This window comes from Rattus rattus, chromosome 7, assembly GCF_011064425.1.
Source record: "Rattus rattus isolate New Zealand chromosome 7, Rrattus_CSIRO_v1, whole genome shotgun sequence".
NCBI classification, from domain to species: domain Eukaryota; kingdom Metazoa; phylum Chordata; class Mammalia; order Rodentia; family Muridae; genus Rattus; species Rattus rattus.
Window position 1 is genome coordinate 56934516 of NC_046160.1, and position 27595 is coordinate 56962110.

A 27595-nucleotide genomic window follows, 5' to 3' on the forward strand; every position below is an offset into this window, starting at 1 on the left:
CTAGCCCATCAAGTAGCTTAGCAATTTCATTCTCATGAATACCTAGCCATGAAGAAACTCAGTAGAATGCATACAAAGCCAATGAAAAGAAGAATAAACCTATTGAGTTTTGGTATACTTGGTGCATTGATCAGTCCAGGATTACGAAACCTAAACCTCCCATTGTAAACATAAAACTAGATGCAAGTTCTTCCATATTATACTGTCCGTTTACTCTGTAAGCCAAGAAAGCTACTAGTCTCTGATGACCATGTTCATCACTCATTGATCCAATACTTGGAGGTTCAACGATAACATTATAGATTATCCTTCTGGTAATAAGAAGTAAGATACCACCATCAGGGCATACACCATCATAGCTGACAGCATGTGCCCCCAGGGCAGTTTCTTCAGCTTCAGGTTGAGGCATTCAAGCATTAAAAATGGTACTCAGTAGAGTATCCATGTCCCCGGTGGTAAGGCCCGCTCTCTGGCCTCCAGTCTCCCGTGCTGCCTAGAAACACTAAATTGTAGTTTTTAATGACAGAATCACACAAATGCTGTAGCATCCTTTGTTAGTACTTCATTGGTGTATTCTGTATTTGCAGATTTTATTAAAATAATGATCTAAAGTTTTACCCAATGATTTATGAAAAAACAGTAAAGAATACTAATGTTTTTGTTTCGTGTGGATAGAAGAGGGAATTCATGAAAAAATTTAGGCTTTGTCAAAAAGTAGGTAATTTAAGATAGATTTCAAGGTCCCTGTTAATTAGGACAGCATCTTTGCATGGTTGCTGTACTATATCCTTTCCAATGTGTATTCAGTGAATAAAAATATATAATAAACCAAAACATAAATAAGACAATAGGAAATTACCTCCATTAACCCCACCCTGTGAGGTCTTTCAACAGCCAGACAGAAAAGATATTTCATGCAAAAAACAATCCATAGTGAAAATATGCAATTGCAACCTTCATGGTGCGACTTGAAGATTATTTCCTGTTTATTCATTTAGTAATACTACTTCCCAGATATATTGTATTAAAATGATATAGTTATTCAACTCATGTTTATGATGTTTACATTTAAAAATTAGGTAGAAAAGCTACCCAATTGCTGGTGCAATTGGAGAGGCTTGGTGTAAATAATAAGGCTTCTGTAATTGTCTGTCACTTCCTCATGGCCATTATTTCCCCAGAGATTATATCTAACTAAAGATATTGCATGAAAATAAAGAGAGAAGAGGACACTGGAGCAGACAGGAGCAGACAGGACTGGGGTGAGTCAGCTGAGAGGTAGCATCACACACATCTAGGGATGCAAACACTGCCACAAGTTAATGTCAACACAAATGCAGGATTTCTACCTTTCCTAATAAAAACTCTCTTTCCTACAGAAAAGTGCATGTGACATGTTTTGAAATACGATTTGTGAATTTTTCTTCACTCCCCATATGACAAATTCCTTTCCCCCAGCTCTGGAAGATTATTTTTCTCTCTGCTGTTCCATGATGCCCTAAAGGACAGTATTTCCTTCCATCTCAACAGCTTTGAGTCACATCCTATCACTCAGCGGCTTAGAACTCTTCCCTGCTTTTGATCATGCTGAAGAGAGAGAGGGGGCTCTCAAAATCCTATAGATTTTCAATGATCCAATTACTACTTCTTTGAAAATTTTCAACCTCTTAAACCTTGTTCTGCCTGAAAGTTGAATAAGCTAAGTGTTCCCTCATCTAAAGTATTTTGTTTGTAGAGGTATCTTTCTTGTATTGGAGTTTTCTTTCTAGGATCCTCTGTGGGCTGGATTGGTAGACAGATACTGTTTGAATTTGGTTTTGTCTTGGAATATTTTGAAACATGTTTTTAGATTTTTTGATATTCTGATATAATCATATCAGTTCCCCTGACATTTTATCCCTCCACACCTAGCCATGAAATCCTCCTTTACTTTCAAATGTATGCCCTTCCCCCCCACCCCACCCTGTCCATCCTGTCTCTATGTCTCTCCTCTCTCTCTCTCTCTCTCTCTCTCTCTCTCTCTCTCTCTCTCTCTCTCTCTCTCTGTGTGAGCGTCATGTATGCATTTGGGTGCATTCCTGTGTTCCTAAAAAAATACAAATATGGTGGCATGCTCTATCTTTATGATGCAACTTGTATGTATGTGATTTCAGTGATATTTGGTATTAGGTAAACAATTGGTGTGTTTTCCCCTGGGAAGACTATTGCTCTCTTTCTCAGAGTTCCTGTTTTCTGTAGGAACTTTATGTAGGATTGATGTTCTCCAGGCTTTCCCCATCAACATTAGCATGCCTATTACTACCATAGTTCTTCCGGTCATGCTTGGCAGCTTTGTTGATGAGATTTCATGAGAGTAGCTTCTGACATTTCTAGGACATATAATGCCACGGCAAACTCTCTGTATGTATGGCTCTCACAGTCTCTCTTCTCCCACTTCCACGATGATCCCTGGGTCTTTGTGCAGCAGTTATACCATATAATTCTGCATCTTGATTGGTTGTGGTTTTCTATATTTGTCTCTATCTGTTATAAATAGAAGTCTCCTTGAGGGTGAAGACTATGCTTATCTGTTGGTGTAGGGATTAATGTTTATAGATAACTCATAGGTAGGGATTATACTGCTTTACTAAAGTAATCATTGTTTAGTTCTTCTGTTTCCATGACCTCACAGACTCTAAGTAGTTGGGTAAATTTCCAGTGCCACACATAATTCCCCTCTTGTTGAGTAGGTCTTAAATTCAATTAGAAAATTGTTGGTTAGTGCCAAGGTATGTGTGCCACAACTATACCGTTTGAGACACCCTCTCTACATTCCTGTCTAGAAATAACATCATGATCAGAATAGTGTGCTTCTTCAGCAGCCTGGTATTGTGTCATCCATGCAAGCTTTCAGTAGGCGTTCTTTCTTTGTTACTTTAGACATAAAAGGCAGCCTGGGAAATTGTCCTCTGGGGTAAACCGATTCAGCACAGTGCTGTGGTAATTCTGATGTTACAAACCTTAGTTTACTGTGAGGTCTGGGGACTGAAATATGAAGTGATAAAATGTTCCTCTTCTTTGTTTTTTCAGATGGTTCATAGAAAGGGTAATGCAATGTCTCAGTCAGCCCTTTTTCCTAGAGATGATTTGACTTCGGTTCTACCTGGATTATTTACCTGTATGTGAAATGGGTGTAGTGCTGAAAGGTAGCTGAGAGAAACTCTGTTTCCTTAACATCACAGAAGTGTTTATGATCTGCTACAAATGGAGTTAATCATCATGATGTAATTATTATTCAAACCATCATAAAACTGTTTACATTTTAATGATGATGGAATTCTAAAGTTATTATTATTTGTAAAAAGCCATCACAGCTATTATGAGTTTAAATTAAACTGCCTGTTTGTTAACATCTTTGCCAAAAGTCACACTTGGATGTATTTGACTCTCTTTAATGAGCAGTATATGATGGAATAAACATTTTCAAAGATTATTTCTTAGTATAATTTAATGCAGAGCCTGTTATAAATCATTAGCAATGGTGCTGTGATTATAGCATTTGTTTTTATGAAGCTGCTGAATTTAAATGAAAGGGAGGTTTGTGGAAACGGGAATGAATTCTTTATTAATACATAGGTTCATGAGGAATAAAAGATGAAAGAAAATGACTCATTTTTCAAGTGTATTGTGGTGTTGTACACTCTATTATATGGCTTTGTGAGCTAGTAAAAGACAGAACAATTTATAGTAACTTACCATATGTGACCCCCCCATACACACATAATACAAAAATATTTTAAGATAATACACACTTCTAATGAATTTCTAATTTAGCTTCTATTTCCATAGTCAAAAGAACCTTTACCACAACTCTTTTTAAAGATCCTGTATTTTGAGCTTATTCATTTCCATTCCTCTTTTAAAATGTATGTTAATGGTTCAGATTTCAGATTTTGAATCATAATCAACATAAATAATTGGCAAAGCTGCATTCTTACTCCATGATAACTGGGGAAATGAACTAAATTCACTTGTTCCTGAAAAAGAAACAGCCCTAGGAAACATATGGCTTTGACCATGAAACACAGTTTTCATTCAAGGATGTACCATGATTTTGAAATAATATTTGTTGGGAAAAGCTTTCTAACTTAGGTGTAAGTATTGGGTAACCATTGTGAAAAATAGCTAAAAATAATTACTTAGCATATTCAAAAAGTAATAGTCAGCTATTTTTAGCACACGTTTATTATCCATATTAAAATATGGCAAAGCATTGTAAAATGAGAGAAAAGCATAGATGGAATTAAATTTCTATATTTGTATAACTTGCTGACAGTGCCTTTATGATGGACGGGAAAGAGAGTAAATAGGAAAAAAAGCACTGGCTATGGACCAATGCTATCAGGCAGTTGGTTATATTTACTTCATAATTAGTGAGTATGAATGAACAGTCATGATACGTTGTTAATAAACTGTATGAAAGCTGAGTTTTATTGTTGTATTAATAACTCCAGCAGTATAAAACACTTAATTGGTAAATGATAAGGATATTGAAATATACTCTGTTAAAAAAGAGAATATATATGTATACTCACAGATATATATATATATATTCTTATATATACAGAAAATAGAAAATATATATATTCTTATATAGAGAGATTCATATATATATATGTATATATATATATATATATATATATATAGAGAGAGAGAGAGAGAGAGAGAGAAATCTTAGATCTTTGAAACTAACCTCATACTTGTCATGCAGACACGAATGACTGTGAGCTCTTGATCTTTCTGCCTTTACTGTCCATATATAATGGTACATTTGCCACTGAGCAACATTTTTAACTTTGAGTCCCTGCTATTTTTCATCATGACCTACCTATGTTTTTGGTTTTTTTTTTTGTTTTGTTTTGTTTTTTTTTTTTTTGTCAGAATGTGCTAGGTTACACCATTATCTGCAGCCCATAATATCCACTTTGTAATAAGAATTCAATTCTTGTTGCCAATTTAGTGGAACTATTTTATAATTCAATTATTTAAAAACTATTATTACACAGAAATGTTATTCATTATAAACTTAAATCCCCAATGAGCACAATGCAATCCTATTTATGCCATCACAGAAATGACTGATTTCCTGCTTTGCTGTATGTCTGTCTCAAATGCTTCCTTGTTTGGCTTTATTTTACTTGAAATATGAAATCTACATTTCCTTCGTAATACCTCAATTTAACCTTTCTTATTTTAGATAACTTTGGTACTCTAGAATTTGTATTTGAAGATTCTAAGGAGTTAGTATGTAGCCAGGTCAGTAGGATAAATTCAATTAAATTCTACAACCTTACATGGCTGAGAAAATAAAGGCATTTGCTGCCGAACCAGATAACCTGAGCTCTGTACTTCCACATGAGTTGAAAGGAGACAAATGAACATAAATTCTTTTATAACTTTTGTATTAAGGATATTGTCACATCTTTATGGATAGTAATCTTTTGCTCATCTTGTCCTTATTTATTTATTTATTATTTACCTTATTTGTTTATATTTTGAAAGTTATCCTCCTTCCTGGTCTCCCCTCCATGAACCCCTACTTTATCCCCCTCCCTTTTGCCTTTTAAGAGGGTGTTCTTCCCACCCACCCACCCACACTGCCTCACCGCTTTAGCACCCCCTTCTCCGGGGCATCAAGCTTCCACTGGAACAAAAGCCACCCCTCCCACTGATGCCAGATGAAGCAGCCCTCTGATACATATGTAGCAGGAGCCATAGACCAACCAATGTGTACCTTTACATTGGTGTAGTCCTTGAGAGCTCTGAGGGTTCTGGTTAGTACAGATATGATGACTACATTGGGATAATTTTATTTTCCTCTCATCAAACATTTATTATTTATGCATTTCATAATACTTTTGATTCTTCTAGTAATTTTAAGTTTGAATTGTTGTAGTCTGTATTTACCCTATTTTCTACAAAACATTAGATATCATTTCTTCCATGTTGCTGTTTTTTTTCTTTTATTTAAATGTTCATTCATTTTGAGTACTCTAGAATTTAGGGGCACACACATAATCTTTAATACAAAATTAAAACCCATTTATCAAGTTCTTATAGTAAGAGCCTCCTATGAAGTGACTTTTCTTTCCTTTTCTTTTCTTTGCTCCTTTACGATTATATTCTTTTATCAGTAATTTTCTTTATTTTTTAGGGCTAGCGGTACAGTTCAGTAGCACTAGGCCCCAGGTTCTTTTTCAGTATCACAAATACAGGAGAAAGTGTTCCAAAATTCCATAAGCAATCTTTATCAAATCTTGAAGAGGTTTGTGTGTTTATGTGAATAAGTTCATACTCATACTATTACATTTCCATTTTTTCTATTTTTTAAGTTTTTATCTTACAGTACAACTTTCTATAGTTTGTTTTTATTAATCAAACATACAACATTTCCTTGAACATACAACAGGTACCTCAACATTCTTGAACTCTTAAAAAAAAATCTCATTAGAACATTACTTTCTAGTACATTTTTTCTATTCTTGTTCTGCCCCTTTACATGCAGCAATATTTCCTTAGTTTCCTAAATCTGTAAAACCTCTTATTTAATATTTTTTTATGTGTATAATAAAGACAAAAATCTCCACTGCTTTTAAATTTTGCAGCGAAATAATAGATATCCTATTTAACTTGATCGTAGTGACCGTACCAAAATAAACATGTATACAAATTTGGGTTATACACATTCACTATGTGATCATTTTCTTCATTAATTACATAATAATAAATTGGAGATACATTTTCATACCATTGTCTGTATGCTCATTATAAATTATTCATGCTAGATCTAAGATTTTGGTGTGCTTGTGTAATTTAAACCTTGCCAATTTTTTCTTTCTTTCTTTCTTTCTTTCTTTCTTTCTTTCTTTCTTTCTTTCTTTCTTTCTTTCTTCCTTTCTTTCTTTCTATTTTAGAGAGGCAAATATTGTCCTATCCTGATTTTTCAACAAAACAAGGCAAATAAATGGAACTTATTCTAATAGTTTCAGCTTGGAAAATTTCCTTTAGTATAATATTAAGTTCTTAAACATGCAGGAACATCTTTCTGAGATCTAGGTGATGCCCATCTGCTTCCACCACCCCATGAATGATACCCTGAATCTGCTCACATGCTTATTTTTTTTGCCTTTGTGCTATATATTTTAATAATAGGGTTTATAAAGTATGTCCTAAGTCCAAGTATCTAGAACGGTGTACCACATTCAAAATATATTCCAAAAGCTTAATTATATAAGTTAGTATTTTTGTATTTTAAATTGAAAGATCATTTAACAAGTTTAATTAGTATCAATGAGAATGAATGTCATCTTAACAGTGTACAGAGCAACACCCTTGTTTATGAGCTAGGAACTCATAATCTCATGTTTAGCATCTAGATGCATGACTTTTACCAATTAAATAGATTTCCAAGTCTTACACACACACACACACACACACACACACACACACACACACACACACAAACACAGACATATCAGATCTAACATACATATATATATATATACATAACATAGCTTTGTGTGTATATATGTTGTGTTATGTTATTAATATAAATATATAATATATTATTATAAATTATATGTGCTATATATTATTGTTCCATGAATTCAGCAGTCTGTCCTAGTTCCTACTTTCTATGTAACCCAGTTTTCTTCCATGGCAGTAATTTAATGAGACACATTACAGTCCCAGGCCTCTAAGGAACAATTTCCTTAGCCCTCAAACATGCTGTTTCACCCACTGTCCATCCTATATCTGAGTGTGCTTTGCCCCAGGGAAAGCAAGCTGTGAGTTCTGTGATGGAAGAAAGTATTTTCTCATTTCCTTTGGTCTTATGTAAGGGAGTAAAGTGGCACTGTAACTCCAGTGGATTTATTTTCTTCATGCTTTAAATTCTAAGAAATGCTTGAAAATATATCCTCAATGTCAATGATGAGAATGTCCTATGCAGACAAATTAATTTTCTCTAAATGACACTTGAAAACCTGCTAAGGGCAAAAATAAGGAGAAAGCAGCTGTCCAAGCAGTCATTTTGTACTTTTAGGGCAAAATTGATACCTTTTGTATTGTAGGTATTTGTAGAGCATACAGGACAAGGTGAATTTTGTTCAGCTATGAGAAAAATACCTGCTCCTAATTTAGAAAAGGGAGGGCTAACAATCCTAAAAGTTATGGGCCCATTTAAATAACTAAATGTGCTATAAACATACTTGCCAAATTTTTGGTGACAAGACTTCAAAGAGTTATGGATAAATTAATACATAGGGACCAAGTTGGATTTATGAGGCTTGAAATAATTATGAACAGATTGAAGGAGAGTTTTATGTTAATGTAAATTTATAATGATACTCAGACTCTAGTGTTTGCAAATTCTGTTAATATCCAGGAAGTGTGTAATAGAATAGAATAGGATTTGCTAAGCAAATATTAAACTGTATAAGTTATAGGAAGTCTTGGTTTTGAACATGAGGTTTCCTGCTCATAGTGCCATATACTGAAATATAGAGAATGCAAAGAATGAATGGAATGCTTCCTCACTGAAACATGGGCAATTATTAAAAATTGCTCTCTCTCTCTCTCTCTCTCTCTCTCTCTCTCTCTCTCTCTCTCTGTGTGTGTGTGTGTGTGTGTTTGTATGTGTGCCTGTTTGTTTGTTTTCAATGCTGAGAACACAAAACAAACTATGCTAGACAAGTATTGTACCAGTGAGGTACATCCACACCACCTTTTCTCTTTTGAGATGGTTTCACTCTACAACTGAGGTTTGCTTTAGTCTCTGTACCTTCTGTAAATTAGGTGTGTGTTGGTAGCCACCATTAGACAGATTATATTTATCTTGCTATTTTTTAGGCTGTTTGTAATTAAAGATGACATGTGATTAAAGGATGGCCTGTTCAATGTAATACCTTATCAATCACACCTCTGTGAAATAATTTAGTAAATGTAGTTTTTAAGTGCCAGAGGCAATATATTCTTAACTCACCTAGAGAAATTTTAATATGTATGCAATTTGTATGACAATAGAAATTAACATTTTAAATCATATGAATTAAAGATAAATCAAAAGATAATTTCTCCAACAAAACAACTTAACTTGGAGTATAAAAACATTTCAGTAAATTTTAATATGTAAAGAAAATGTCTTTCTAACAGCCCTGACAAGCAAATACCAAAGCTGTGCCAAAATCTATGCAAGGAGCACATAAAAATAAACTAAACTGAAAGCCAAGTTTATCTGTGGTGCAAATACCCCATTACAAACCAGGGGTCAAAGATTGTTAGAGCAGTTCCTAGAAATGGTGAGAACAACCTATAATGATCTCAAAGAAAGAACTTCGGAGAAAGTGTTAGATTCTTGTGTATCAGTGCAGATGCAAATAAAAACCATGTGTTTTAAAGCTGCTCACATATAGATACCAAGATCCAACAAAGTTTCAAGAAAATAAAAAGAATGCATGTGTGTGTGTGTGTGCACCACCCAGACAAAGAGGGGGAGCAAATTTCAGACTTGAAACAAAAGAAAACTTATAAGAAAAAAACAAAAAAGCATAAACTTTATAAAACAAAGAAAACTTATAAGAAAAAAACATAAAAAGCATACACTTTATTATAAAGAAAACTACTAAGGAAGATTTATCACTAGCAATTGTAAAAACCAAAAGCTGAAATATAATTTCTAATTATGCATAGGAAATTAACTTTTAAAATGAGGTATGTAAGTATCAGTAAGCTGAGTAAATTTTTTATCTCATCTAATAAAAAAAGGAAAACAATCCTATGGAGAATTAATTCTAATTGTTAATTATTAATATAATTCTGATACCAATATTATAGAATATTAAGAAATGAAAGAAGTTTGTTTAATAATATATTAATCCAGTGACTGTGTTGAACTTCAAATTTAAAATTCTGATCACCAAGGAAGAATATGTTACATTAGTTTAGGTTTATTAATTTAATAAGTATTTTTCATGGTTGAAAATAATCATTAAAATATATAAGTAACATATATAACCATCCAAATACTGAGAAAACTAAAACAGAAAAAGTAACTAAACAAAAGTAAATTTTTAACGGGTACAAAATCGAAGAAAATAAATAAATAAAATAAACGGAGAAAATTAGAACACAGATTTATATATTATTAAACAATTTTTCCTCATTCCTTAATATTCTATAGCTTTTACATCATAATTGTATTACCACTTCATATCTCTTGTGGTTTAATTCAGTTGCTGTGATAAAATATCCTGACACAATAATAGGAAGGAAGTATTTATTCTGCTTACAATTCTAAGTTATAGTCCACCATTGAGGGGAACTCAGTGGAAGAAAATTGAAGCTTAGATACACCAAAATATGTCAATAAGATAATGACTGAAATATGTAAGATAATAGATTTGCCTAAGTATGTACAATATCAGATCACAGAAATAGAAACTAATGGCAAATGCAACCACCACAAAAGGGAATCAATAAAAATTTTCTAACTGATAGAAAAAGATGGAAGTGAATGTATAAGAATAAAAGACAACCACAAAGTAATGAACAAAATATCTGGTGCACATAATTTAGCAAAAGAGACATTTATGTTATTACCTACATGTATGTCTCTACACCTTGCATGCAGTGCCTGGAAAGGTTAGAGTGTGTGTCAAATCCCTTAGTGTTAGAGTTAGAAGTCATTGTGAACCTTCAAGTGGATGCTGAGAATTGAACACAGGTCTAATATAAAAGTATCCAGTGCTGAGCTGAACAGATTTTTAAAGCTAAAAACTTCTTTAACTCAGAAAGAATTTCTGAGTGTGACTGTATACATGTATAATACCACTAGTAAGGAAACTGATGCAGTTGCTAGAATAAAGCCAACCTGGGCTGCATAAAGAATGTATTTCAAAAACAAAGGGTTAAGAATGTATGTCAATAGAGTATTTTTCTAGCATCAGAATAACCCTGGGGTTATTCTGCAGAAAAAGAAATAAAAATTTTAATATTAGTTTGTAATAGTTTGGAATTTATAACCATTTAATATATTTTCCACCTAATTAAGGACTTTAAAGTGAGTTAAATAATTTTTTTTTGAGTCAGAATATCACTGTGTGGCTCTGATTTGCCAAAAAATTTAATTTGTAAACTAGGCTGGTCTTAAATTTGCATTGAGCCACCTGCTTCAACCAATTGTGTGCAGAAATTACAGGTGTGCTTTACCATTTCCAGCTAATATTTCCTTCTTTAATAGAAGGAAGATAAAAGAGAGAGATGATTGGGACAAATCAGCATCAAAAAATGTAATTGGTGTCAAGTGAACCTTTAAAATTGCAAGGTGATTAAATTTTATAAAATGATCACCAGATTATTTACATAATAGGCCAGGAAGTAGTCTAGACACATTTCTGAGAATATATATAGAGAAACCTATGGTATGGCCCCCATGGACTCACAAGTTTCAATGTTTGGCCCATAAGAAATGACAATATCAGGAGCTATGGCCTTCTTGGAGTGAGTACCTGTGGCACTGCTGGAAGAAGTGTGGCACTGGGAGGATGCGCTTTGAGGTCATAAATGTTCAAGCTATGCTCAGTGTGGCACACAAGAATCTTCTGTTTCCTGCCAATCAAGGTGTAATTCTTAGCTTCTTCTCCAACACCATGTTTGCCTGCAGGCTGCCATGTTTGCTGACATGATAATGGACTAAACTCCGAACTGTAAGACAGCCCCAATTAAATGTATTTTTGTAGGACTTGCTGTGGTCCTGGTGTCTCCTCTTGTCAATACACAATTTCCGTTGAAGCAAACATTGTACAATTATTAACATTAGTTTATTTAATAAATATTTACAATAATTTTCTTATGCCAGTACTTATTATGGCTATAGGTAAGAGATATGACAAATTGATCAGAACAAAATAACAAATCACTAGTGTTACTCTAGTGGTAGGATATAGAATGAAAAAAAGTGAATAGGAAAATTTACATTAAGAAAGAGCAAAAGTGATAAAAATAGTTACAGAGCACAGACAAAGAATTACATAGGGATGTAATTAGAGTTTGCAGTACAGAATACCTTACATAAAGAAAACTATGATAAAAATATGACCTTGACCTTGGAAATAGTAGGAATTTTAAGAAGGAGGCTCCTCTTTGAAAAGCTTCCAGGCATTGGGAACCAGTACAGAGTTCTTAAAGCAATGTTTTTATTTTATTAGGCAGTATTTCAGTTTTTATTATGATATAATATTGTATAGTTTTATAGGGTGTACTGCAGTGATTCAAGACATGCACTCCATGTGGAAGAATCTAATCACAGTAATAAGCATCTCCATTTCTTCCAACATTATTCATCTTTATATGTTTAGTATTGAATTGTTTTGAAATGCATTCCATTGCTTTAATCTATTACTAGCTTACTGTGCTAAAGAAGACAGAACCGATGTCACCATTTTCAGTGCTCTGGCACCTTTCATCGATCCCTACCATTCTATTCAGTTCTTCTAGGAGCCTGATATACTAGTTGACAAAGAAGTGTAAATACACATGGATATTTATTTAGCTTTCCATGTCTGCCTTATTGCAGATAATATGATGGCTTCCATTTATATCCATGTTGCTGCTAAAGAGTCTAGGTTGATTTTATCTTTTGGTAATTTTCAATACTGCTACAATAAACCTGGAAATACCTGTATCTTTTTGTTGCAATTATGTTTATCTCCTTTGGAGGTATACATAATAATGAAACTATTAGATCATAAAACAGTTTTCCTTTTGTAATTTGAAGACTCCTCATACTTTATTCTTATAATAGTTGTAATTCTTACATTTTCATGAACAGTACATAAATAATCTCCTATCTACATATCTCCCACCATTTGATAGTATCCAGTAGAACTAACATGAAATGATTTCTCATTGCTGTTCTTATGTGCATTTAATTGATGGTTACTGAAATTGTGCTTTATATCTCACCAAATGGTTGACCATTAGTTTATCTGTGATATGTGTGTGTGTGTGTGTGTGTGCGTGTGTGTGTGTTTGTGCACAGGCACAGGCATATGCACATGTGTGTTATGTGTTTATGTATATATAATATATAAATATATGTATATCAAATACATATTTAAATATTTATTAATCAGTACATGGGCAGACAAGGTTTGCAAGTCTTTCTCCAATTCTCAATAATGACTATGTTCTACTAGTTATTTTCTTTGTTATGAAAAAACATCTCAGTCTGTTATTTTCTGTAATATTTAGAGAAATATAAGGATACATTACATTCTACTTGGAAAAAGGGATTAGAAGGAAAATATATTGAAATACTCTTTAATATAAAGATATGTAGATATGAAAAGTTTTAAAACATTATAGGCTATTTAGGTTTGGTTTTTGAGTAAGAAATTAAATATAATAAAGTTTCAATTATCTTAAAAATCCTTAAAACTTATTTTATTATTTATTTAACTAAAATTTTATATATTTTGATTATGTACTTTCCCCTGGCTCAAGATTTCCTAGAGCATCATCACTTGCCTATCCACATAAATCAATATTCAAGAACTTCACATCCCAAGAGAAAGAAGTCAAAGAAGACATCAGAAGATGGAGTGATCTCCCATGATCATGAATCAGTAGAGTTAACATAGTATAGATGGCCATTTTACCAAAAGAAATCTATAGATTCAACGCAATCCTCATAAAAATTCCAACTCAATTTTTGACATTGATAGGAACAACAATTCTCAATTTTATATGGAATAACAAAAACTCTAGGATAGCAAAAACAATTCCCAACAATAAAAGATCTGGAGGAATCACCATCTTGACCTCAAGCTGTGCTTCCGAGCAACAGTGAGAAAAACCACATGATATTTGTAGAGAGACAGTCAGATTGAGTAATGGATTAGAATTGAAGACCCAGATATAAACCCACACACCTTTGGACACCTGATCTTTAACAACAAAGCCAAAACCATTCAGCAGAATAAAGAAACCATCTTCAACAAATGGTACTAACTGCCAGTCTGCAGGCAGAAGGATGCAAATCGATCCATATTTATCAGCTTGTACAAAGCTCAAGTGTGAACCAAGAATCTCTACATCAAACTAGTTATAGTTAATCTAATAGAAGAGAAATGAGAAATAGCCTCAAAAGCATTGACACAATGAAAAGGTCATCCAAAGACTGCCCCATCTGGAGATCCATCCCATATGCAGCCACCAAACCCAGTGAGCCTGATATGGAGGTCTCCTGAGAGGCTCTGCCAGAGCCTTACTGATAGATGAGGATGCTTGGCCATCAGAATAAGCACGGGGACAGCAATGGAGGAATTAGAGAAAGGACCGAAGGAGCTGAAGAGATTTGTAATCCCATAGAAAGAACACAACATCAACCATCCAAACTGTCCCCCAGAGCTCCCAGGGACTTAAACCAACAACCAATGAGTAAGTACCATGGAGGACCCATGGGTCCAGTAGCATGTTTAGCAGAGGATGACATTGTCTGGCATTAATAGGAAGAGAAGCCCTTGGTCCTGTGAAGGCTCATTTCCCCAGTGTAGGGGAATGCCAGGGCATTGAGGTAGAAGTGGATGGGTGGGAGTGGGAGCATCCTCATAGAAGCAGGGGGAGTTGGAAGAGGGTATGTGAGATGGGATGACATTTGAAATGTAAATACATAAAATATCCAAGAAAAGAAATTTTTTAAAAAAGTAGTGTTCAATATTCTTAGTCATCAGGAAAATGCAAATAAAAATGACTCTGAGATTCCACCTTATACCAAACAGAATAGCTATGATGAAAAACTCAAGAGATAGCAGATACTAGCAAGGTTTGGAGGAAGAGGAACATTCCTCCACTGCTGGTGGGATTGCAAACTGGTACAACCACTCTGGAAATCAATCTGTTAGTTCCTCAGAAATTTGTAAATAGCTCTACCTGAAAACCCAGATATACCACTCCTGTGCATATACACAAAAGATGCTCCAACATATCACAGGGACACATGCTTCACTATGCTCATAGCAGTGTTATTTATTATAGCCAGAACCTGGAAACAACCAGGATATTTTTCGCCGAAGAACTGGTACAGAAAATGTGGTACATTTACACAATGAAATATTACTCAACTATTACATATTAGGACATCATGAATTTTGCGGGCAAATTAATGGAACTAAAAAATATACTGAGATAGGTAACCCAGACCTCACATGATATGTACTCACTCTTAAGTTGATATTAGCCAAAAAGTTGAGAATACCCATGATACACAGACAATATGAATATTAACAAGAAAGAAGGCCCAAGTGTAGATGCTTCAATCCCACTTAGAAGGAGAAACAAAATTGTCATAGAAGGTAGAGAGAGGGAGAGGGAGCTGTGTGGGAAAGGGAAGGGGAAGGGGGGCAGGATCAAGTATAGGGGGAGACAAGAGAGAGGCTCAGAGGGCCAGGAGAATCATTAGAAATATGCAGCAGTTTGCTGCGGGGGGTGGGTGTGAACCTCTAGAAAGTCGCCAACACCAGGGATCAAAGAAGCTCACAGGACCCAATGGATATAACATTAGCCAAAATGCCCAAGAGTGGGAGAATGGAACCCAAAGAGATCAACTCCAGGAGATAGACAAGGCTCCCAGTTTGGGGTTGGAGCCAACCATCCGTTTCAAAAAATTTGACCCATAATTTTTCTTGTCTAAAACAAATGCAGGGATAAAAATTGGAATAGAGGCTGAAGGAAAGGCCATCCAGAAACTGGCTCAACTTGGGAAACATCTAGTGCACCAACACCAAACCCTGACACGATTGCCGATGCTATGCTGTGCTTGAAGACAGGAGCCTGGCAAGGCTTTTCTCTGAGAGTTTCTCCTAGCACCCACTAAGACGTTTGCAGATACTTACAGCCTGAGTTCTGAGATCCCTATGAAAGGGTTAGGGGAGGACTGAAGGAGCTGAAGAGATTGCAACCCCATAGGAAGAATAATATCAACTAATCAGATCCCTTACAGCCCCCGGGCACTGAGCCACCACCAAGGAGCATACATGGGCTGGTCCTGGGCACTTGCTACATATGTAGCAGAGGAGTGCCTCACCTGCTATCAGTGAGAGGGGAGACGCTTGGTCCTCTGGAGGCTTGATGTCAGGAAGAAGGGTGATGCTAGAAGCAGGAGTGGCTGGGAAGGTGGGGGAGCACCCTCTTTTAGGAAAAGGAGATACACTCTTGGCTGGGGGGCTTGTGGGGAGGACCAGGAAGGGGAACAATTGAAATGTAAATAAATAAAATTATTAATAAAAGAAAATAAAATAGCCAGTAAATTTAAAAAAATAAATGAAAAGAAACAGCAAAACAAACAGAACAAAAAAGGTAAGTCAAAATCACAAAACCACAAAAATGAAAATGATAATATACAAGTACAAGACCAGTAAAAGAAAAGAAAAAAATGCCAAGACAAAATCAGACAAAAAGTTTTCATAAAAAAGCATGAAGCTGGTTTTGTTTTGACCAACTACTCCTGGGTATGAGACTTGACCTGGGGTGTGGTTGCTATGCCCAGTAAACCCTATTGTAGTAAAATGATTTTTCCTTTGACAACAAGTATTAATCACAAATAATTCCTTGGTGAGGGGTGGAATCCTGTATGTACTTCCCTCTATCAGTGCGGGAAACCTGTGTGCCTCAAACCTGTGCAGGTTTTGTGTGTCCTGCTACAGCCCTTATGAGTTCATACTTGTCTAAGTCCTGTGGTGTCTGTTTTTAGAGTAATCTTTCGCCTTTGGCTTTTGTACTCTTCCTGCCTTCTCTTCCCCATAGAGCTCTGAATCTTGGTGGGGAAGGCTTTGATAAAAACAAACCATTTAGTGGGTCTTTAATCGTTTTTAAAAGTGGTTGGTTACCTTCATAATCTTTATGCCACTGTTTCACCACATGCTTTTCATTCAAATCACTGTTGTAACTCCACAGAATTTCTAGCAGCATGATATTGATGTATATCTCTCTTCTCCAGGAGCATGCAGAGTAATTTCCGGCGTCATGAACACTATACATAAGGGTGAAAATGGTAGGTAGGTACCAGCTCCACTTGTCAATGCATGATGACATAAGAAAATATTACCTTAAGCAAAAATGCATTGCCATCAGGATATAGAGAGTAAGCAGTAGCTCTGGCAATAGCCTGTGATTATCTGGGGGAGAGAGATTTAATCAGACACTTTTGCCAAGGACTCATGCCTGGCACTAGAAGTTTTACTTGGAAATAAAAGTTGGGGGATTCTCTCCCCTATTATTTGCTGACTTAATTTAGATAAATTTGGATGCATATATTCCATTAAGTTTCAGAGTAGCAAGTTTTTAAATGGTCTTAAAATGGGCTTTAGTGTTAGTTATCTCTCTCCATATTCTCTTGTTCAGCTATTTTTTCCATTTCACTCCCTATTCGATACCCATTTTTATTTCCTTTTTATCCCCCACAAAATTATATTCTGTATACCATTTCTGCTGCTAAATTTTCCTACTAGGTAGCTAGTCTCTCTTATGCAGAATATACATATCAAAATATTAAATACTAATAACTGCATATAAGGAAAATCATACATATTGGTATTTTTATTGGAGTTACCTCACTCAGAATGATTTTTTTCTAGCTTTACCATTTACCAACTGAATTCAAAATTTTACTTTTTAACACCTAAATAATATTCGTTTGTATAAATGTACCTCATCTTTATTATCCATTCATCATTTGATGAATATCTAGGCTGTTCCAAATTTTGAGCTATTATGAATAGAGAAGCAATTAAGAAGTAATTCTACACTAGAATGTACAGAGTCCTTTGGGTATATGTCCAAGAAAGGTACAACTGGACTAATTCTCAGCTTCTTAAAGAACTGTAATTAATTTTCATAATGATTCTTCATAGTAATGAAAAAATGTTCCCTCTTCCTTTTATCCTTGCCAGAATGTGTTGACAATTTTTTTTTAAAATTCATCTTGACCATTCTCAGTGGTATAATCTGAAGTCTCAAAGTGGATTTAATTTCTCTTTCCATGATGGATAATGATATACGTATTTTAAAAGGTGTTATTATCCTCAACAATAAAAGGACTTCCAGGGGAATCACTATCCCTGAACTCAAGCAGTATTAAGGAGCAAGAGTGATAAAAAACTATATGAGATTGGTACAGAGACAGGCAGATAGACCAGTGGAATAGAATTGAAGACCCAGAAATGAACCCACACACCTATGGTCACTTGATTTTGACAAAGGAGCCAAATCCATCCAATGGAAAAAAAAAAAGATAGCATTTTCAGCAAATGGTGCTGGTTCAATGGGAGGTCAGCATGTAGAAGAATGCAGATCTATCCATTCTTATCACCCTGTGCAAAGCTTAAGTCCAAGTGGATCAAGGACCTCCACATCAAACCAGATACACTCAAACTAATAGAGGAAAAAGTGGGGAAGAATCTCGAACACATGGGCACTAGAGAAAATTTCCTGAACAAAACACCAATGGCTTATGCTCTAAGATCAAGAATTGAAAATTGGGATCTCATAAAATTACAAAGCTTCTGTAAGGCAAAGGACACTGTTGTTAGGACAAAATGGCAACCAGCAGATTGGGAAAAGATCTTTACCAATCCTACAACTGATAGAGGGCTTAGATCCAAAATATACAAAGAACTCAAGAAGTTAGACCGCAGGGAGACAAATAACCCTATTAAAAATGGCATTCAGAGCTAAGCAAAGAATTCAAAGCTGAGGAATATCGAATGGCTGAGAAGCACCTAAAGAAATGTTCAACATCTTTAGTCATAAGGGAAATGCAAATCAAAACAAACATGAGATTCCACCTCACACCAGTCAGAACCGCTAAGATCAAAACCTCTGGCGACAGCAGGTGCTAGCGAGGATGTGGAGAAAGAGTAGCACTCCTCCATTGTTGGTGGAATTGCAGACTGGTACAACCTTTCGGGAAATCATTCTGGAGGTTCCTCAGAAAATTGGACATTGCACTACCTGAGGACCCAGCTATACCTCTCGTGGGCATGTACCAAAAGATACTCAAACATGTAACTAAGACACATGCTCCACTATGTTCATAGCAGCCTTATTTATAATAGCCAGAAACTGGAAAGAACCCAGATGCCCTTCAACAGAGGAATGGATACAGAAAATGTGGTGCATCTACACAATGGAATACTACTTAGCTATCAAAAAGAATGACTTTATGAAATTCATAGGCAAATGGATGGAACTGGAAAATATCATCCTGAGTGATGTAACCCAATCACAGAAAAACACATATGGTATGCTCTCATTGATAAGTAGCTATTAGCCCAAATGCTTGAATTACCCTAGATGCACTAGAACACATGAAACTCAAGACGGATGATCAAAATGTGAATGCTTCACTCCTTCTTTAAAAGGTGAACAAGAATACCCTTGGGAGGGAATAGGGAGGCAAAGATTAAAACAGAGGCAGAAGGAACACCCATTCAGAGCCTGCCCCACATGTGGTCCATACATATACAGCCACCCAATTAGACAAGATGGATGAAGCAAAGAAGTGCAGGCCGACAGAAACCGGATGTAGATCTCTCCTGAGAGACACAGCCAGAATACAGCAAATACATAGGCGAATGCCAGCAGCAAACCACTGAACTGAGAACGGGACCCCCGTTGAAGGAATCAGAGAAAGGACTGGAAGAGCTTGAAGGGGTTCGAGACCCCATATGAACAACAATGCCCACCAACCAGAGCTTCCAGGGACTAAGCCACTACCCAAAGACTATACATGGACTGAACCTGGGCTCCAACTTCATAGGTAGCAATGAATAGCCTAGTAAGGGCACCAGTGGAAGGGGAAGCCCTTGGTCCTGCCAACGCTGTACCCCCAGTGAACGGGATTCTTGGGGGAGGGACTGTAATGAGGAGAGGATTGGGAGGGGAACACCCATATTGAATTGGGGGGGAGGGGTTAGAAGGATGTTGGTCTGGAAACTGGGAAAGGAATAACATTTGAAATGTAAAAAAGAAATACCCTCTTTAATAAAGATGGAAAAAAGAAAAAATAGATAAAAGTTTAATATTTTAAATAGCAAAAGAAATAAATAAAAAGTGTTTTATAGCCATTTTTATTTAATCTTTTTGCTTAGTGCTGTACCCTATTTTTAATTGGGTTATTTATTTCCTTGATATTCAGTTTCTGTATATATATATATATATATATATATATATATACACACACACACACACACACACACACACACACAGAAACTTATCCTCGATCAGATGTAAAGATCGTTTTCTCTTCTCAATGCTGCTGCTCTACTCAAATGTTGATATCCATTTCTCTACGGAAGTTTTCAACTTTATGACGTTCCATTCATTAAAGATTGGTTTAAGTGTCTGTGCTCTTGGTTATCAGGTTTAACAAATTCAATGTAAACGGCATGGTAAAGACAAAAGTAGGAGCACTGCTTAGAAGTTGTCTGCAAATTTCTTTCTAAATCCAACCCTTCTTCACTATTATGTAATACTACTTTTAACAATGTTGATATTGCAAATGCATACATTGTCTTTGAGCCTTCATATAAATTCCATGATTTAAATGTTTTAATTTGTCCTAAAAATACATCATCTAAAGTACAATAGCCATTAAATTAAAATTTAAAGAGGTAAATTCTAACATTTCAATCATAACCTATATGTACTTTATATAGTTCATATACATAGCTGTGCTCTGTATTTTGGGTTGTATCACAGCACTACATGGCCATGGCCATAGATCTAAGGGAGCTCACAGTCTCTAGATCCACATGCTGCCAGGAAAGTTTCCTTTTACCTTAAAGTGGAGAATGAAAAGTAAGTAAAGTAGGAAAATTTCCCCTTAATATCATGAGATACAGAATAATGACTAAAGTTGTTTGCCACTGATCAGAATCCTAACTTTCAATAAATTATTAATATAAATTTAGTATGCAGACAGCTGCAAATAACATACCTTATTTCATGTCGTTGGAAACCTGTTAAGGTGATAAAAATCAATGACTCCCAGAATGATTATAGGAGGATCTGCTTCTGTCACATACTTTGCTTACTTCTGACAGATTATATCAACCTATCCACTGCCTTGACTTGGCTGCTGAACTGAAACCATTAAACATTAAAGGTAACAGGATCAATGACTATAAAACAGCAATGCTTTGCATTACTGACAATCATAGAGAATAATTTAATTAGGAAGAGCAAGTCACTCTAAGAATCAAAACATTTATCAGTTACTTTTAAATTGTCAACTAGATAACTTTAAAAACTTTAAGAAGCAGGAAGAACTATGTCTAGAAGATTGTTAACTCTAACAAGGTGGTCAGTAGCAAACTTGAGAAAGGAGTGGAGGAATAGAAGGAAGCTACAAAGCAGGGCTCACAGCTTCTTCTAGGCTACACCAAATCGGCCACATGGGATTTGGTCAGGAATTTACAAAGCATTCTGTTTTCAAAGAACATTAGGAAGGTGAATGGCATGATGCTGCCAACAGATGAAACTGGAACATATATAACCATAGAAGTTCAAGTTAGATGGCTCAGGTCTGTTAATAGAAGACCCTTACTTATTATTTCATAAAGATTATTGAACAAGTAGTACATAACTACATAACAACAGAGATATTAAGTTGCAGTTGAGGAAAACATTCCCAATTCAGCTTCCACTTAATGTGAATGAAACTCCTGGGAAAGGATGGATGGGGAACTAGAGAAAAGGTGAATCTGATGTTAATCACCCAACTAAACTCATCATACAGAGGTAATATAATTTCCAAAAATATCTAAAGAATAATCAGAACGAGTGATCAGAGGAAAAATAATTCAGTTCTTTTCATATTGAGGAAGCTTTCTGCTCAATTGCTGAGATTTGCAATTGGCCATAAAATGAACATTATGCAGATTTCCTAATAGAGTCTCTCTTCTAATATAGCTGAATATATACAACCATCACCGAAGATCCAGACTTAACCAATAGAGGATTTTATTGTCCTCTAAAACAGAGAAATGCAGAGATCTCCTTCCTCTCATTCTTCCATTTCCTTCCTTTATCATCTTCTCTCTGACTCTTTTTCCACCCTCTCCTGATGTCTTCCACTTCTCTTTTATTTTGTTTCTATCTGTCTTCCTTCCACACTTAGAAAAACTACTCTCTGAACACCAGAGAATAGAAAAAGAAAGCAGAGATCCACAATAGACAAATGATGCCCAGCATTAGAACATTAAGATAGTATTAACACATTTTAGTAGTTTAATATTCTCATAAATTTTAAATACAATAAAAGAACTTCTGGGGGAATCAACACCACTGACCTCAAGCTGTATTACAGAGCAATAGTAATAAAAAACCACATGGTATTGGTACAGAGACAGACATATAAATCAGTCACTTGATCTTTGACCAAGAAGCCAAAACCATACAATGGGAAAAAGACAGCAATTTCAACCAGTGCTGCTGGTCTAACTAGCAGTCTGCATGTAGAAGAATGCAAATTAATCCATTTTTATCTCCTTGTACAAAGCTCAATTCAAAGTGGATCAATGACATCCACATAAGACCAGATACACTGAAACTATTAGAAGAAAGAGTGAGGAAGAACCTTGAACACATGGGCACAGAGGAAAATTTTCTGAACAGAACACCAATGGATTATGCTCTAAGATCAAGAATCATCACATGGGAGCTCATCAAATTAGAAAGCTCTGCAAGGCAATGGACACTGTCAATAGGATAAAGCAGCAACCTACAGATTGGGAAAAGATTGCTACCAACTCTCCATCCAATAGAGAGCTAACATCCAATATATACAATGAACACAAGAAGTTAGATTCCAGAAAACCAAAAATCACAATTAAAAAGTGGACTACAGACCTAAACAAAGAGGAATCTCAAATGTACCTAAACCTAAAATCTCAAGAAGTACCTAAAGAAAAATGTTCAACTTCCTTAGTTATCAGAGAAATGCAAATCAAAACTACATTGAGATTTTCCACCTTACACCATTCAGAATGGCTAATATAAAAAAAAAAAAACCCTCAGTGGAAAACAGATGCTGGTGAGGATGTGGAGGAAGAGGAACACTCCTTTATTGCTAGTGGGATTGCAAGCTGATGCTAACACTTTGGAAATCAATCTGGCAGTTCCTCAGAGAATTGGAAATGGCTTAACCTGAAGACCCAGCTATACCACTCCTGGGAATATATTCAAAAGATGCTCCAACATATAACAATTACACATAATCCACTAAATTCATTGCAGCCATATTTATAATAGCCAGTAGTTGGAAACAACCCAGATGTCCCAGAATGGAAGAATGGAAATAGAAAATGGGGTACATTTACACAATGGAATACTATTCAGCTATTAAAATTGATGACTTCACAAACTTTGTAGGCAAATGGTTGGAACTATAAGATATTATCCTGAGTAAAGTATACCAGACCCAAAAGGACATACAAGATATGTATTCACTGATAAGTGGATATTAGCCCCAAAGCTCAGAATACCCATGATGCAACTCAAAGACCTTATGAAGCAAGAAGGAAGGCCAAAGTGTGGATTCTTCAAAGTCACATAGAAGGGAGAACAAAATAAGCAAGGAAGGCAGAGGGAGAGGGAGTCCTGGCTGGGAGAGGGAAAGGGGAGGAAAATGGGGGCAGAACAAGGTATGGGAAAAGACAAGAGGGAAGTCTAGAGGGCCAGGTGAATGAATAGAAATAAGTAGCAATGGGGGTAGGGAACTTGGAGAGCCACCAGAAAGATCCAAATGCCAGAAATGCAAGAGGATTCCAGGACCCAATGGGGAGGCAGAAATACCCCACAGCAGAGAGTTAGAACCTGAAGAGACCACCTCCAGAAGATAGAAATGGCCCCCGTTGATGGATAGGGCGTCCAACCCATTTAAAAATATCACCCAGAATTGTCCCTGTCTAAAGGAAATGCAGGGAGATACCTTACCGCCTGGTCAGGTGGGCACTCCTGAGGCTGCAGAGCAGAAGAGACCACCAACACTGCCCACCCCTGCCCACATCCCTGGCCCAAGAGGAAACTGTATAAGGCCTCTGGGCTCCCGTGGGAGAGGGCCCAGGTGAGGCAGGAGCCTGCCTGAGACACCGCCGAACCTGAAGGAAACAGACCGGATAAACAGTTCTCTGCACCCAAATGGGAAGGAGAGCTAAATTAAAAACCAGAAGAGACTGCTCTCACACACATTGCTGATTCCAGAGGAAAACACCGGAGGCCATCTGGAACCCTGGTGCACTGAAGCCCCCGGAAGATGCGGCGCAGATCTTCAAATGGAGAGCCCAGGGATGAACTTGAGCCTCGGGACTCACAGGTAAGACTAACTTATCTGCTGCAAGTGACTTGCCTGGTGGAATCAGGACAACAGATGGTCTAGGACCAGGCACGCCTGTGTTTACGGAGTCCCACACCCCAAGGATCCCGGCCCCAGCAGCTCTGCTCCCAGAACCCGTGGGAGATACTCACCGGGCCTGGTCAGGTGGGCACTCCTGAGGCTGCAGAGCAGAAGAGACCACCAACACTGCCCACCCCTGCCCACATCCCTGGCCCAAGAGGAAACTGTATAAGGCCTCTGGGCTCCCGTGGGAGAGGGCCCAGGTGACGAGAGCCCTGCCTGAGATGAACCTGAAGGAAACAGGATAAACAGTTCTCTGCACCCAAATCCCGTGGGAGGGAGAGCTAAACCTTCAGAGAGGCAGACACGCCTGCGAAACCAGAAGAGTCTGCTCTCTACACACATTGCTGATTCCAGAGGAAAAACCGGAGGCCATCTGGAACCCTGGTGCACGGAGGCTCCCGGAAGGGGGAAGGCCACCTCGGAGAGCCTGGGGCAGAGCAACTTGAGCCTCGGGACCACAGGTAAGACCAACTTTTCTGCTGCAAGTGACCTGCCTGGTGAACTCAAGACACAGGCCCACAGGAACAGCTGAAGACCTGTAGAGGGGAAAAAACTAAGCAAAGCAGAACACTCTGTCCCCAATACTGGCAGAAACAGTAAAACAGGTCTACAGCACTCCTGACACACAGGCTTATAGGACAGTCTAGCCACTGTCAGAAATAGCAGAACAAAGTAACACTAGAGATAATCTGATGGCGAGAAAGGGGAACCAAGCAACAGAAACCAAGACTACATGACATCATCGGAACCCACCTCCCACCAAAACAAACATGGAATATCCAAACACACCAGAAAAGCAAGATCTAGTTTCAAAATCAGATTTGCTCATGATGCTGGAGGACTTCAAGAAAGACGTGAAGAACTCCCTTAGAACACAGGAAAACATTAATAAACAAGTAGAAGCCTACAGAGAGGAATCGCAAAAATCCCTGAAAGAATTCCAGGAAAACACAATCAAACAGTTGAAGGAATTAAAAATGGAAATAGAAGCAATCAAGAAAGAACACACGGAAATAACCCTGGATATAGAAAAACCAAAAGAAGAGACAAGGAGCTGTAGATACAAGCTTCACCAACAGAATACAAGAGATGGAAGAGAGAATCTCAGGAGCAGAAGATTCCATAGAAATCATTGACTCAACTGTCAAAGATAATGTAAAAAGCGGAAAAAGCTACTGGTCCAAAACATACAGGAAATCCAGGACTCAATGAGAAGATCAAACCCTAAGGATAATAGGTATAGAAGAGAGTGAAGACTCCCAGCTCAAAGGACCAGTAAATATCTTCAACAAAATCATAGAAGAAACTTCCCTAACCTAAAAAAGAGATACCCATAGGCATACAAGAAGCCTACAGAACTCCAAATAGATTGGACCAGAAAAAGAAACACCTCCCCCACATAATAGTCAAAACACTAAACGCTCAAAATAAAGAAAGAATAATAAAAGCAGTAAGGGAAAAAGGATCAAGTAACATATAAAGGCAGACCTATCAGAATCACACCAGACTTCTCACACAGAAACTATGAAGGCCAGAAGATCCTGGACTGATGTCATACAGACGCTAAGAGAACACAAATGCCAGCCCAGGCTACTGTATCCTGCAAAACTCTCAATTAACATAGATGGAGAAACCAAGATATTCCATGACAAAACCAAATTTACACAATATCTTTCTACAAATCCAGCACTACAAAGGATAATAAATGGTAAAGCCCAACATAAGGAGGCAAGCTATACCCAAGAAGAGGCAAGAAACTAATCGTCTTGGCAACAAAACAAAGAGAAGAAAAGCACACAAACACAACCTCACATCCAAATATGAATATAACAGGAAGCAATAATCACTATTCCTTAATATCTCTCAACATCAATGGCCTCAACTCCCCAATAAAAAGACATAGATTAACAAACTGGATACGCAAGGAGGACTCTGCATTCTGCTGCCTACAGGAAACACACCTCAGAGACAAAGCAGACACTACCTCAGAGTGAAAGGCTGGAAAACAACTTTCCAAGCAAATGGTCAGAAGAAGCAAGCTGGAGTAGCCATTCTAATATCAAATAAAATCAATTTCCAACTAAAAGTCATCAAAAAAAAGATAAGGAAGGACACTTTATATTCATCAAAGGAAAAATCCACCAAGATGAACTCTCAATCCTAAATATCTATGCCCCAAATATAAGGGCACCTACATAAAAAAGAAACCTTACTAAAGCTCAAAACACACATTGCACCTCACACAATAATAGTGGGATTTCAACACCCCTCTTCATCAATGGACAGATCATGGAAACAGAAATTAAACAGAGACGAGACAGACTAAGAGAAGTCATGAGCCAAATGGACTTAACGGATATTTATAGAACATTCTACCCTAAAGCAAAAGGATATACCTTCCTCTCAGCTCCTCATGGTACTTTCTCCAAAATTGACCATATAATTGGTCAAAAAACGGGACTCAACAGATACAGAAAGATAGAAATGATCCCATGCGTGCTATCGGACCACCACGGCCTAAAGCTGGTCTTCAATAACAATAATGGAAGAATGCCCACATATACGGAAACTGAACAATGCTCTACTCAATGATAACCTGGTCAAGGAAGAAATAAAGAAAGAAAAAAACTAAAGGAAATGCAGGGACAAAAATGGAGTAGATACTGAAGGAAAGGCGATCCAATGACTGCCCCACTTTGTGATCCACTCCATCTGCAAATACCAAAACCATACACTACTACTGATGCCAAGATGTGCTTGCAAACAGGAGCTGGGTATAACTATCCTCTGAGCGATTCTACTAGCATCTGACTAGGACAAATGCAGATACCCACAGCCTACCATTGGACTGAGCCCAAGGACCCCATTTGAAAAGTTAGGGGGATCTACTGCCATCTGGCCTCCCGCCCCGCAGGGCATTTCGGGAGTGCAGTCCCCAGTTGCTGTCTTATCACCTCTGACAAGCACACCAAGTTCTTACTGGAAGTGATCCAAGAGGTGTGCTGCTTCGTGCCCTATGAGTGGTGCACGATGGAGTTGTTCAAAGTGTCCAAGGACAAGCTTTAATTCAAGTTCATCAAGAAGAGAGTGGGCACACAT

The 27595-nt window shown here is 36.8% G+C and overlaps 1 pseudogene; it reads right to left on the reverse strand.

The window, feature by feature from the left end:
* On the reverse strand, window positions 1-27595 carry LOC116906068 (annotated as a pseudogene).